The 15,171-nt window shown below is 39.2% G+C and overlaps 1 long non-coding RNA gene across 2 annotated transcripts; it reads right to left on the bottom strand.

The window, feature by feature from the left end:
- Nucleotides 1-13,518: 13,518 nt before the first annotated feature.
- Nucleotides 13,519-14,821, bottom strand: LOC110892147. Of its 2 annotated transcripts, XR_002565868.2 has the most exons (4): nucleotides 14,445-14,821; nucleotides 13,986-14,087; nucleotides 13,834-13,894; nucleotides 13,519-13,724 (listed from the first exon to the last, which is right to left on the bottom strand). It is a non-coding gene; the product is annotated as an uncharacterized LOC110892147 (long non-coding RNA). The 2 variants fall into 2 exon arrangements; XR_002565867.2 differs by having other exon boundaries at nucleotides 13,519-13,894; nucleotides 14,445-14,818.
- Nucleotides 14,822-15,171: the final 350 nt, after the last annotated feature.

Raw genomic sequence — 15,171 nt, 5'->3', positions numbered from 1 at the left:
TAGCATTGGTCTTCTTCCCTTCATCAGCCTTCTTTGCATACTTTGGGCAGTTTGTCTAAATGTGCCCCTTCTCGTTGCAACTATAACATGTCGCGTCTTTCAGTTTCTTGCACTCGAGGGTTTTATGTTCCGTGGATTTGCAAAACCCACAAGGCCTTGTCTGAGATTGGGATTTTGTGTCAAGTCTGCATTTCCCAAAATGGTATTTCTGACAAGTCTTACACTTGGGCTTATCTCCATACTGATACCCATCTTTCCTTGAACCAGATCCTTTCATGTGGTCATTGTTTCCTCGGTGCTTCTTGTTTGATCGACGAGAGTTGTCATCATCATCATGCTTCCTCTTCTCGGCATCCTTGTTCCTCAGCGATCTCTGCCTGACCGCATCCAGTGTGAAGGATAAGGATATATCAGCTACTGACCTGAATGTAGCTGGCCGAGAGGCTTTTACACTTGCCTTTATTTCCGGAGCTAAGCCCCCTATGAAACGAGCTATTCTTTTAGGTTCCGGGGTCACCAGATAAGGAACCAACCTTGTCATCGTATTAATGCTCGTAAGGTAAGCTTGGCAATCCAAATTCTTCATAGCTAATGACAGAAAATCCGACTCAATCTTCTCTACCTCATGCTGAGGGCAGTAGTTCTCTCGGATGAGGGCAAAAATTGTTCCCATGACATACCATACAGTGGAATCTTTCCAGTGGCTTGAATCAACGATCTCCACTAGGCTAAGGCCTCACCCTTGAATGATTGAGACACAAATTTCACTACATCTTTCTCAGCGCACCCGCTGATATCAACCACCGTGTCCATCTCATCTAACCATGTCATGCAGTCTATTGCTCCTTTCTCCCCCGTAAAATCTCGGGGCTTGCATGAAACGAAGTACTTGTAGGAGCAACCCTTATCACGGGGTCCTTGATTCAGCATAACTTTTTGAGACGGGACACTATGATGGTTTGAAGAGTGATGATCGTCATCATCTTTCTTTGGTTCATCTTTCTTGGAGGGAGGCTTGCTATGAGCCTCTGAATGAGTCTTGGGCTTAGAATGCGGTGCGGATCGGGTCCTACTCCGAGTCCCGCTCGACTCACTGTACTGTCTATCCAAGGCTTTTGTAACAGCATTGTCAATCAACGCTTGCAGTTCAGCACCCGCTATATTAATACGAACTTCATTCTCATTCTCCTTTGGATGACTATTTATTTCATCAGAGTCAGCCATTTTATCTTGAACTGCTACATAAGAAAATGACAAAAATTTATTTGGGAGTTTATTATGGAATTGCCCTTTTTGGCAGTTCATTAACCATGGTAAACATAGGCCATATTTGGTTAATTTGTTACTCACATTTATTTAGGATTTTAATATAACCTACCCTAATTATAAACAATATTATTAGTGGCACAAAAGCCTAGTCACAGAGATATTTTAAATTATAAGCCATGATTTCAGAGAATCAAGGCATGAAGGTTTGAACATAGTTCTTTACCTTTCCTGACAGGGAGTCATAGACTACTATTGTCTTTTGTCTTATATGACAATGAATATGGCCCATAGGCACTTCATCACTAATGGATGATTGTTATGTGATCATCTTACTTGATGATTTAAACCCATGATTTATAGATCATTAAGTTAGGGTTTGGAATCCCTTGAAGGGTCCTTATATAAGAATGACGCGTGTAATTTTAACGAATCGCGTCTGCCAGGAGTGTTAACATGTTTACAGAGGTTAACAGGAATTTGAATCTTTTAATCAGGTCTTACCATCTTGGCCGGGTCTTATAATGACACGAAGGCTAGGTTATACCGTTAAGATTCTTTATATGATAGGTAGATTATTTTAAAAAGAATGATTTTGATTTATCTATTTCATATATTTATGCATATAATGACAAAAATGAAATTTATAAACCTAGCATTCCAATACATAATAAAAGGATTACACACTGCCCTAAACGGGAATTTTAATAGACGAATCACCTACGCAGAGGTTAAACAGAAAGCAAGTCCTCGCAGGGACTAAATACTAGGATAGATGTCCTCGTAGGGACTAAAAAGGCAAGTCCACGCAGGGACTGAAAGACAAATAAATGTCCACGTAGGGACTTGATTGAAATAGGAAATACAATAGTACATATAGAGACTAATGATCTCGCTTCTTCTTTCCTTTTAGCAGGTTTGCTAGGTCTTTGAGGAATCCACGGTTGTTCTTACGTTCTTGCTCAAAATCTCGCTCCACCCTGTTTAGACGGTGGAGGATTTCTTCCTGTTTCGGTGGGGAAAAACGTGGCTGCTGCGATAAGTGCTGAGCCGGAGGTCTAGCAGGTATTGGATACCCATGAGTTGAGTATCCCATTCCCCAAGGTGTTTCATAAGGTACCTCAGGATGAAGGGCGTGGTAGTTTGCCGCCGCTTCTATGTATGGGTCGACACCAATATAGTTGTAGTGAGTGTGAGCTGGCTGCTCAAACGGGTTGTACGCTGTGGAACCGGCGTATGTAGGTATCGGGTTATCATAACCAAATGGTGGCGGAGGTGGTGCTACTGGTGCAGAATTCACCTCTGCAGGTGGGTTAGAAGGTCCACCCATTTGTGGGTCTTCAAGCAGTGGCGGATAATGACTTCCACTTGAGTAGGACCCGATCCGCACCGTAAGCGTTGATTGACAATGCTGTTACAAAAGCCTTGGATAGACAGTACAGTGAGTCGAGCGGGACTCAGAGTAGGACCCGATCCGTACTGCATTCTAAGCACAAGACTCATTCAGAGGCTCATAGCAAGCCTCCCTCCAAGAAAGATGAACCAAAGAAAGATGATGACGATCGTCACTCTTCAAACCATCATAGTGTCCCGTCTCAAAAAGTTATGCTGAATCAAGGACCCCGGGATAAGGGTTGCTCCTACAAGTACTTCGTTTCATGCAAGCCCCGGGATTTTACGGGGGAGAAAGGAGCAATAGACTGCATGACATGGTTGGATGAGATGGACACGGTGGTTGATATCAGCGGGTGCGCTGAGAAAGATGTAGTGAAATTTGTGTCTCAATCATTCAAGGGTGAGGCCTTAGCCTGGTGGAGATCGTTGATTCAAGCCACTGGAAAGATTCCACTGTATGGTATGTCATGGGAACAATTTGTTGCCCTCATCCGAGAGAACTACAGCCCTCAGCATGAGGTAGAGAAGATTGAGTCGGATTTTCTGTCATTAGCTATGAAGAATTTGGATTGCTAAGCTTACCTTACGAGCTTTAATACGATGACAAGGTTGGTTCCTTATCTGGTGACCCCGGAACCTAAAAGAATAGCTCGTTTCATAGGGGGCTTAGCTCCGGAAATAAAGGCAAGTGTAAAAGCCTCTCGGCCAGCTACATTCAGGTCAGTAGCTGATATATCCTTATCCCTCACACTGGATGCGGTCAGGCAGAGATCGCTGAGGAACAAGGATGCCGAGAAGAGGAAGCATGATGATGATGACAACTCTCGTCGATCAAACAAGAAGCACCGAGGAAACAATGACCACAGGAAAGGATCTGGTTCAAGGAAAGATGGGTATCAGTATGGAGATAAGCCCAAGTGTAAGACTTGTCAGAAATACCATTTTGGGAAATGCAGACTTGACACAAAATCCCAATCTCAGACAAGGCCTTGTGGGATTTGCAAATCCACGGAACATAAAACCCTCGAGTGCAAGAAACTGAAAGACGCGACATGTTATAGTTGCAACGAGAAGGGGCACATTAAGACAAACTGCCCAAAGTATGCAAAGAAGGCTGATGAAGGGAAGAAGACCAATGCTAGAGTCTTCAGAATGGATGCAAAGGAAGCAGTGCAAGATGACAATGTGATCACAGGTACCTTCCTTATAAATGATGTCTATGCACGAGTACTATTTGACTCAGGAGCTGATAAATCTTTTGTAGACAATAAGTTTTGCAAATTGCTGAATGTACCTGTCAAAACTTTAAGTGTGAAGTATGAGGTGGAACTAGCTGATGGCACCTTAGAAACCGCCTCAACCATATTAGAGGGATGTATTATATTCATTAAGGACCACTCTTTTCCGTTGTCCCTACTTTCTTTGAAGTTAGCCGGTTTCGACATAGTTTTAGGCATGGACTGGTTATCTCATAACCAGGCCCAGATTGTCTGCAATAAGAAGCAAGTGGTGATCAAGACTCCGTCTGGTGAATCACTTACCATTCAGGGAGATACCCAGTATGGACTGCCTGAGAATGTGACTATGCTCAAGGCCTCAAAGATTTGAAAAAGGGTTGTGTCATCTACATGGCACAAGTGACTATTGATGAGCCGAAACCCAAGATTGAAGATATCCCTGTCATTTCGGAATACCCTGAAGTCTTTCCGAAAGAACTACCTGGTTTACCACCAGATAGACAAGTAGAATTTAGAATCGACATTATCCCTGGGGCAGCACCTGTTGCTAGAGCACCCTACAGATTGGCACCAACAGAGATGAAGGAATTGAGAACACAACTGGATGAATTGCTAGCCAAAGGTTTCGTTAGACCTAGTTCGTCTCCTTGGGGAGCACCAATCTTATTTGTCAAGAAGAAGGATGGATCGATGCGTCTGTGCATCGATTACCGTGAGCTTAACAAGGTCACTATCAAGAATAGGTATCCATTACCCAGGATCGACGATCTGTTCGATCAACTTCAAGGGGCAAGCTACTTCTCTAAGATTGATCTAAGATCAGGTTATCACCAACTGAAGGTTAGAGATGAAGACGTACACAAGACTGCATTTAGGACTCGTTATGGTCATTACAAGTTCCTAGTAATGCCTTTTGGGCTCACTAATGCACCAGCGGCTTTCATGGATCTCATAAACCGTGTCTGTAAACCAAACTTGGACAAATTTGTCATTGTCTTCATTGACGACATCCTCATCTATTCGAAGAACCAAGCTGATCATGAAAAGCATCTTCGCTGTATTCTTTAACTACTTCAATAGGAGAAGCTTTACGCCAAATTCTCTAAATGGGAATTCTGGCTTCGAGAAGTCCAATTCCTTGGACATATGGTTAGTGAGCGTGGTATCCAAGTGGATCCCGCTAAGGTGGAAGCTGTCATGAATTGGCAAGAGCCGAAGACGCCCACAGAAATTCACAGCTTCTTAGGATTGGCATGTTATTACAGGCGCTTTATTGAAAATTTTTCACGGATTGCTGCACCCCTAACTTCTTTGACTAGAAAGAATGTTAAGTTTAACTGGGGTCCTAAGCAGCAAGAGTCCTTTGATATCCTTAAACAGAAGCTGAGCAATGCACCTGTGTTAACATTGCCTGATGGGATAGAAGAGTTTGTAGTATACTGTGATGCATCACACACCGGGATGGGGTGTGTGCTTATGCAGAAAGGCAAGGTTATTGCCTATGCTTCACGTCAGTTGAAGATGCATGAAAAGAATTACACCACCCATGACTTGGAGTTGGGTGCCGTTGTATTTGTACTAAAGCTATGGAGGCACTATTTGTATGGCATCAAGTGTGTGATATATTCTGATCACAAGAGCCTCCAGCACATGTTCAACCAAAAGGATTTGAACATGAGGCAACGACGGTGGATGGAAACTTTGAATGATTATGATTGTGAGATAAGATACCATCCTGGCAAGGTGAATGTGGTCGCCGATGCCTTGAGTCGGAAGGAAAGAGTAAAGCCTATTAGAATCAATGTCAAGAGCATTGAGATAAAGAATAGTTTGAACGAAAGGTTGTTAGCTGCACAGAAGGAAGATGTGCAGGAAACTAACTATCCTAATGAAAAGCTAGGAGTAACTGAAGAACAGTTATCCTACGGAAAGGACGGAATTCTAAGGTCAAATGGACGAATATGGGTTCCACTTTATGGGGGACTACGAGATGTTATCTTCCAGGAAGCCCACAGTTCCAAATACTCCGTTCATCCTGGAGCTGACAAGATGTACCAGGATTTGAAAGCACACTTCTGGTGGGTAGGCTTGAAGAAGTCTATTGCCACCTATGTCGCTAAATGTTTGACTTGTGCGCAAGTCAAAGCTGAACATCAAAAGCCGTCAGGTTTGAAGCCCTTATAAGTCAACTTGGAGGGTTCAAAATGCAATAAATAAAGCCGAAACAATGTTTTGAAGGGGCAAGGACCAAAGCTTAAAAAATCAAAAGTTTAGATTTTATCAGAAGGGGCATCGCGCGACGCGACGGTCCCTGGGGGGGGTATGCGTGCCGCGAGGGGCTGTCTGCTCCGAAAACTTTGCTAGATGTCTGCCTTTTCCATTCTAACCGACTTAGAACCATTATTTTTGCAGCATGGGCGCCCCCTACATGCTTTAGAGCCCCTAGGCACACTTGTAAATGATCCATGGCCATTGGTAGACTTGTTTGTCAATGATCCATGAGGTTTAGATTACTATAAAAGGCCCTCATGTGCACCATTTTGTTCACACCACACTTCTGCATTTGTGAAGACTTCTGGAGCTCTAAAGCAGACCCAAGTTGTGACATATGTACTTGTAATCATTGTAAACTGTTCAGTTATCAATGAAATAAAGTTATTTGATCCCAATGTTTGTTTGTTTGTGTTTGATGCTTTTCATGTTTTGACTTTTGATCGATTTCAAACTCTATATCGCTTTCTGGAGAATTATACGCAAACTGGTGCGAAAACGTAATCAGTTATATGCAACAAATACTCCGGAACATCAATTTATGCTTAACATACCTTAAATAACCTTTACATAACTTAGAAATAAGTTTTGAAGGCTTTGGTATGGCAAAAATTCAAGTTAATTCGCTTACAGGGACTAAAATTGACAAACTGCGAAAGTATGCCGATTTGAACTGTAACGAACATTCCGAAACATGCCCATAAGTTAAACATACCCTAAATATCCTTTACATAGCTTAGAAATAGGCTTTGAGGGGTTTGGTGTGCTAAAATAAACTTTATGCTCATTCAGGGACTAAAAGCGTCAAAAAGTGCATAAGTTTGCACTTTCGCGCATAACTTACGCTCTGAATACATCCGGACATCCAAAAATTTATGTAAGCATTAAAATATTATGTTTTAATGTTTGGCATGAGAAAAATCCATTCGTCGCGCAATTTGGATCGTTTTTCGCGCTTATGCGCATTCCGTCGTAATTAAGCGAACATCGCGATCGTACGACCAAACGAACCGACATCCGAGATATTTTTGAGCATGTTTTGAGTTCCCTATACTTTAACTTCATTTTAGAGGCTTGAAATGAGGTTAACGGGCCTTAAACATGTTGAAAATGGACTTAAAATCATGCAGGGGCTAAAACTGTCATTTTTGAAAAGTTATGCTGATCAGACAACCTCAGGCGGCCCGCCTGAGTTTATGTGGATCCTGATGCGGGCCGCATGGCCTCCCCATATATGCAAAAATGTTGCAAACAGCTGTTTGCAGCTGTTTAGCACTTCAAAACCACTTGCAAATGGTTTTTATCAATCCTAGGGGCTCCCATGGGTTTGTAATTCAGTGGGTATGTGTTGTACGGCTCAGATTTAACGCTTGGGGAACAAGAAACGATCTTAACGATTCCATGTTTCCTATAAATACCCCCCCATGTCTTGCTTATTTTCCCTCACATTTGAAATCTGATTCAAAGCTCTCTAAGTGGAAGTTTATATACTTCCTACCTGAGAGTGAATCGGGTTCAAATCTTGCGGGGACCTTCTGTAAGTATTCTTTCGCGTTTTTCGTTCGTTTTAGCGTTATAGTCAAACTGCGTTTAACTTTCTGTATTGACCAGTTTATGGTCAATGCGAAGTTCGTTTGAACTTCATAACGTGAGCGTAATCACGATGGTTATGGTCCCTAGTGACTATACCTACTGATTACCACGTTATCTAGGCTCAGTGACGAGTCGTAGTTTCGGCCAAAATGCGTTTTCTCGCGTATTTTGTAACCAAACTACTCTAGGGTATTAAAACTGTTTGTTTTAATACCAAACCTGTTTTCTAACATTACTAAACATGTTCTAGCATGTTTAGCTCGTCGCTTTTAGATTTGTGCTTGTTTAGGGTCGTAAAGGTAAGCGATCTAACCAATCGCTTATGCTTACGAACCCGACCCATTTGGTCGATCTTTAGGATCCGGCCAAACATTTTAGGTGACCATAGTTGTATAGGGAATAACCTTCCGAGGTTATACCTTATGGTCACGACGTTTAAGTAGTTGTATGATAAGTAGTTCTTATGCCTTAGGTAAATTACCAAAATACCCTTTTTGCGCCAAAATTCATTTTAAGCCTATGTAACATAATTTTTGACATCTAAACTGATTTAGCAACAATATTAAGCATGTTAAGGCATATCTTACTTGTCATAGGACTAGTTAGGCTTTCCAAACGCGTTTACGCGAATGACGCTGTAACACCCCGAAAATATAAAACTTTATATTAAAATTATAAAATATAAATAAACGGGAAATTTACTAACTAGAAACTTTTAACCTAGTTAGTTAATAGACTAGAAATAGCTTATGAAGGGGTTAAAGCCTACTAAACAATAAGTAGAACAAAGTGGAGGGGCCTGAATTGTCAAAACTGAAACTTAAGTTACTAATAGTAACCAAAGCAAAACCAAACACCCCAAAAACTTGGTGTCTGGTCGATCAAGAGAGAGGGGCGACCAAGGGATTTGCTTCAAACCCTAGTTTGTCACAAACAGCTCAAATTGGAAGCCCAAATTAAGTCCAAATCAAATTCTAAACACAAATTAGTGATCACCTCGGCATAAGGATCAAAAGGTATGTAAAAATTTGATGTTTTGATTCACCATGAATTCTAGGGTATTGATGAAAAACTGAAATTTAGCCTAGATATGTTATGCTTGAACAAGTCTTGAAGTAATAAGATGTTGAGGGTTGAACCCTAGATGATTATTAGTGAAAATCATTGCATGATACTTGAAGAAATTACAAACACCATTGTAGGTGATCTATGATATTGTAAAGTTAGACAAACACTAGGATTATGGTTTTTAATCTAGTGAAAAGCTGAATTGTATGATGAAATCCAGCTATTTAAATGTTAAGTGGGTGAAATTTGCTTAATTGAAGTGAATTTAGATGTAAATAACAAGCCATGAACTAAGTGACGACTAAGTAGAAATTCTGCCCTCAAGGTGTTTGTAGAAATGCCTCAAAGAAGGCTTATAAATAGAAATTTGAAGCTTTAACGCCTAATTAAGATGTTTCGGTATATTATGCGAAGTGAGGTCTAAAGAGGGTTCTAAACACGTCTTGAATTGAACTCTATAGGACAAGATACCGGGACGTCGAGCGGACAAGCCGGTGGTGATTCTCGGTTGAAGGGCGTGCGCTGAGGTATGTAACTTATTTCCGTTACATTTATTATATCGGATGGTTCAAATATGTAATTGAATTTTGAATAAGAGTGTTTTGAATAAAACAATGAAGTCGTCGTATCGATTGATCGACTAAATTCGGTTGGTACCCGTTGGTAGTCGTCACATAGGAGGATTCCTTAGACGAGCCAAACGGGTCAAATAATCAAGTAAAACATGATTTATATTCCGGGATATGATGGATTGTTGTATGTTATTGGTTGACATTTATCACATGTTAGAATTACTAGAATTGGATGTAATGAGTCTTAGAAAAGCGAATCATAAGATTTCTTTGAGTGAGATGAACAAAACCAAAACAAGACATGGATTTCCAGGACCCACCGTAAATTACGGTAATACCGTAATTTACGGTAAGGGTCAGACATTTTATGGTGAATATCTCCTGGTTTACGGTGACCAGACATTTCCAGGTCTCACCGTAAATTACGGTGATACCGTAATTTACGGTGGATCCAGAATCACTTTTATATTTTTGTTATTTCTAATGTGGCATTAAACCTTGGGATTATATTATATAACAACGTCAAAACTAATGATTTTAACGGTTTTGATCATAGGTAATTTGGCGGATCTTACAGGTGGCGATCAAGCGATTTAGTGAAGAACCGAACACTCCTTTTTGAAGCTTCCGCAATGTTTAGATCTTTTGTAGTCTTTGTGTATGGGTTGTAAACACAAGTCAAACAATTTCTTTTAAAATGCTTTAACTTAGTCATTAGTTGACTAAGGTCTTTGTTATTTATGAACTTCGTTAATGAAAGTTATGTACTTAAACTATATAAAAAAAATCAAGGGTAAAATTTAGGGTGTTACAAGTTGGTAATTAGAGCCTAAGGTTGTCTACAAAGTGTTCGGTTCAAGCTTGATCGACCGTCCGGTAAGAACTAACTTCTGTTAATAAATTTTATATTACGTAAAGAATGAGAAATAAACAAATATGCATGAAAAGAGCAAGTAAGCTCATTTAAATACAAGAAATGTCAAAAGCAAGAACGATCAAATCAAGTTGTGAACTTGATTGAATCAAAAGCAAGAACGATCAAATCAAGTTGTGAACTTGATTGAATCAACAGCAAGAACGGTCAAATCAAGTTGTGAACTTGATTGAATCAACAGCAAGAACGATCAAATCAAGTTGTGAACTTGATTGAATCAAAAGCAAGAACGATCAAATCAAGTTGTGAACTTGATTGAATCAAAGCAAGAGCGATTAAATCAAGTCATGAACTTGATTGAATCAAACAAGTAAGGCATGTGTTATAAATGGAATGTTTTAACAACTTGTGTAAACATTTCAGAAATAGAGATGGCTGATAAAGGTAACGATGATGCGGTGCCAAGAGTCACCGAACAAATGAGAGAAGTGATTGCCGAAGAGGTTGGAAAGGCGATCGAAAACAGTTTGTCAGGCTTCATTGATAGAATTCAAAACACAGTTCTATCAATGGTAGAAGATAGAATCAAGAAATTAGAAGATGACTCAAAACTTGAAAAGGAAAAACATGGAGGACGAAAACCTTGTTCATACAAGGAATTCATGGCTTGTAAACCACCAATATACAATGGGGAGGTTGACCCGATAGTGTGCCAAAGATGGCTAAGTGATATCGAAGGGGTATTCGAGAGGACCCATTGTGATGTAGATGACTATGTAGCCTATGGCACGGGTCAACTAAGAAATCAAGCAAAGGATTGGTGGGATAACAAAAAGAGAGAGATTGGTATTGAAGCTGCTAAGGTCATGACTTGGGAAGAATTCAAGACGCCATTTCTTAGGCATCATAGCCCCAAAGCGGTTATGAATAAAATCAAGGAAGAGTTCATGCAGCTTAGGCACAAAAATGAAACCATAGACAAGATTACGGCAACGTTCATGGATAAGATGAAGTTCTGCGACGATCTGGTGACGAACGAAGAACAAAAGATATACTACTATCATAACATGTTAAGCGCCGAATATAGGGAATTCATCACCCCTTCCAAATACGAGACCCTTACCGAGATTATAAATGCTGCTCGGGAAAGGGAGATCGAATTGAAAAAGAGCATTGAAAGGGGTGAACGGAGAGCGCAAGATGTTAATCCAAGCCCTACTAAGAAGGCATGAACAAACGAAAGCGTGAAGAAATCCGATACAAAAGGCGGGTCGCCAAGTTGCAGGATCTGCGGGAAGGGTCAAAAAGGCGAATGTCGTTACAAGGATAAGCCTTGTCCCATATGCAAGAAAACGGGACATATAGCTATATCATGCCCGGAGAAGGTGACGGTTTGCTACAATTGCTATCGAACGGGTCATAAGAAATCTGAGTGCCCGGAATTGGTTGGAAAGAAGGACGAGCAAGAACCGAAAGGTGAAGCCTCTAAGGCAAAAGCAAGATCTTTTCAACTAACCGCCGCAGAAGCAAAGATTGAACCTGACATGGTCTCATGTATATTTACTGTAAACTCGATTCCTGCACGTGTGTTCTTTGATACGGGTACGAATAAATCCTTTGTTTCATATGGATTTATTCGACATCCTTCATTTGTTTTAACTAAATTACCTGTGCCCTTAGAAGTAGAGGTAGGTAATAATAAAAGCTTTATTGTTTGTGATGTATGTGAAAATTGCAAACTGAGCATTGACGATGAAGAATATTTGATAAATCTAATCCCGATGTCGATGGGAGAATTTCAAGTAGTCGTTGGGATGGATTGGCTATCTCGGCACCATGCAAAGGTCGTGTGCTTCCGTAAAGAGATAAAACTGACATCTCCGGGCGGGAAACACGTCACCATTTATGGCGAAAAAGGAGGCAATCCCATAGTATGCTCAATGTTGAAAGCTCACAAGCTAATGAAGCGAGGATGCACTACGTCAAAAAAGGCTTACGGCCACACAAAAAAAGTGTGACCATACACCTTTCGCCACACGTTTTTTTTCCAGCTCAAGTGTGACCAAAGGTCGAGTCATCGTAGGTATCATACAGCCGCATTCACGTTTAGTGGCCGTAGCAACCTAAAAGTGTGGCTATAGGGTACCACATATCTTGCTGCAATTAGACATTCTGTACAATAAATGTGGCTAAATAGTAGCAACAGCCACATGAATTTATTGTAAGTGTGTCCGTTTCTATCGTATAGTCACATAAAAGTTTGATTTAGTCACATCAATTAAAAAATGTGGCAAAAAAAGTTGTTGTAATCAAGCATTTCGTTCATTAAGTGTGACTAAATGGTAACAACGGCCACATGAACTTACTATAAGTGTGGTCGTTTTATTATTTAGTCACATGAGTTTACTATAAGTGTGGCTAAAAACTATTTTCTAGACACACAAAACAACTTTGTAATTTTGAATGTGACTATTGTCTAACCTTTAGTCACACATAAAGTTTTGTAATTTTAAATGTGGCTATTGTTTAACCTTTGGTCACACATTCTTTTTTTTTTCACATGACGTTTGTTATCATTCTGTCACACAAGAAAAAAAAAGTGACCATAGTGTGGCTAATGTTTATATAAAGCCACATAAAGTTTTGTGTTTTCAAGTGTGGCTAATGGCTAACCTTTGGTCACATATAATTTACTTTTCTCATGGCGTTTGCTATCATTCCGTCACATAGAAAAATAATGTAACGATAATGTGGCTAATGATTATGTAAAGCCACATGAAACTTTATAATTTAAGTGTGGCTACCATCTAACATTTGGTCACACATATTCATTTTGTCCATTACGTATGCTAATATTCTGTCACATAAAAAACAAAATAAGGATGGCGTGGCTAAAAAATATGTAAAGCCACATGAATTTTTTTTATTTTTAAGTGTGGCTATTGTGTAACATTTGGTCACACAGTATTTTTTTACCTATGACGTTTGCTAATATTCTGTCATATCAAAAAAATAAAATGACCATGGTGTGACTAATGGTTATATATAGCCACACGACCTTTAGTAATTTTAAGTGTGACTATTGTTTAAGCTTTGGCTACACGTATTTATTGTGGTTCTATATGGCCATTTTCGTGTAATTAGCCATTTTTTTTTGTAAAATAAAAACATTTGTAAACATGAGAAAAACCTAAAACCAAATTATATTAACAATAATAAAACAAAATTGATACATAAGTTTTCAACTTAAGACTAATAAAAAACCTCTAATAAAATCTATCTACAAAAGTTGAAAAAAGAAATGACAACACACATAAACTAAAACTATTTATAGGTTGTTTTCTTCATGTCTATGAACTCACTCCTTTTTGACTTGATAGTGCTGCAAAAACTATGATGCAGAGTTCTCATTCCAACAAACCAACTGCCATCGATTCTTGGTCAGCTCTTCAGAAAGGCAATAAAATTATACAAATATAATCTAATTAATACGTAAAAGCGAAGTAACAAATAACAAGTATCATTCTATCAACTATTAAGTTTTTAAAAGGCGTACAGTTGCAACGGTCAGCTCTTCAGAAAGGCATACGCCCCTTGTCTCAGGCAAAGGCGAATCCCTGAAAGATAAGATTATAAACCAGAATTAATTCTGAAAAGTAGCAAATACATTTTGTTTTTTGGAAAAGAACCAGAACTGGTTATAATTACATTTTTCTCCTTAACATTGCATCATTACACTCCTTACACTCGGTCTGCATACGCTTCTCCATATTTTCTGCCTTTTTGCTTCTTTGTCTCGTTGGTAGGATGCTAATAACAAGTTTTTTCAAGAACTTAATTACATTAGCTGATATCCAATGTGAAATTTCTTAAAATTTTAACTACTAGATGCAGCTAATACCCTAATCACCATGGCTCCTCTAAATGATTAGGGCTGAAACATGTAGAAAAATACCAATCTGCCAGTTCCATTACATGGCAGAAAATAATTAGGGCTCAAATTTGTAGAAAAATAAGAAATAAAACACCTTATAACTTATAAGACTAAACTAATAATTAAAAACAACAAACACCAACTATATAAATATATCCACTCTATCAACAAGTAGTTATAGGTTCTAACTGAGACTAAACTAAATAGAATCACTGCATGTGTTCAAGACTAACCGAATGGAATAGAGGAAGTTGACGAAAACCTCCACAGCTCTTACCCACCGTCAACAACCACCTCTCCCGCACACCCTCCTTCACGACACCATCACCTTCGATCTAAACATTAGTCACTGTAACATTACAACCAGAACCACTGTCATAACCACCATCATCATCCTTGATTGTTAGGGATTAGGGTTGCGGTTCAAAGGTTGAGTATGTAAAAGGAAGCTTGGGTCTTTCATTTGAATTGATTGGGGGAAATGAATCTTGTAGGAGGGAAATAAAAATTCATATTGATTTCGGTAGGAGGGAAATGAATTTTTGGGTAGGGAAATGAAAATTTAGATTGATTTTGGGAGGTGGGAAATGAATTTTCGGGTAAATAAATGCCATATGAGCATAGACAAATAATAGTTTAAGGCATAGGTGACACCGTGACAAATAATAGTTAAGGCACAAGTGTATAAATGAGTCGAGCTACTCGTGACTTAGTCAATTTCGACTAAAAAAACTCAAAATTAGTCGTGTTTAAACGAGCTCGAGCCTTAGCCCGAGCCCAAAAACAAGCACATTTAGGAAAAAACCACGAGCTCACTATTTATTTAAATTTTAATTATATTAAAATAATATTAAATAGCATTTATAATATTCTAAAAACTATATTATATATACATTTTTATTAATTAATAATATTAAACAAGCCGAGCCCGAGCTCTGAGCCTGAGCTGAGCACAAGCTT

This window comes from Helianthus annuus, chromosome 11 (genome assembly GCF_002127325.2).
Source record: "Helianthus annuus cultivar XRQ/B chromosome 11, HanXRQr2.0-SUNRISE, whole genome shotgun sequence".
NCBI lineage: Eukaryota > Viridiplantae > Streptophyta > Magnoliopsida > Asterales > Asteraceae > Helianthus > Helianthus annuus.
The sequence above is the reverse complement of the archived record's forward strand: the minus strand, read 5'-3'. Positions and strand labels throughout refer to the sequence as shown.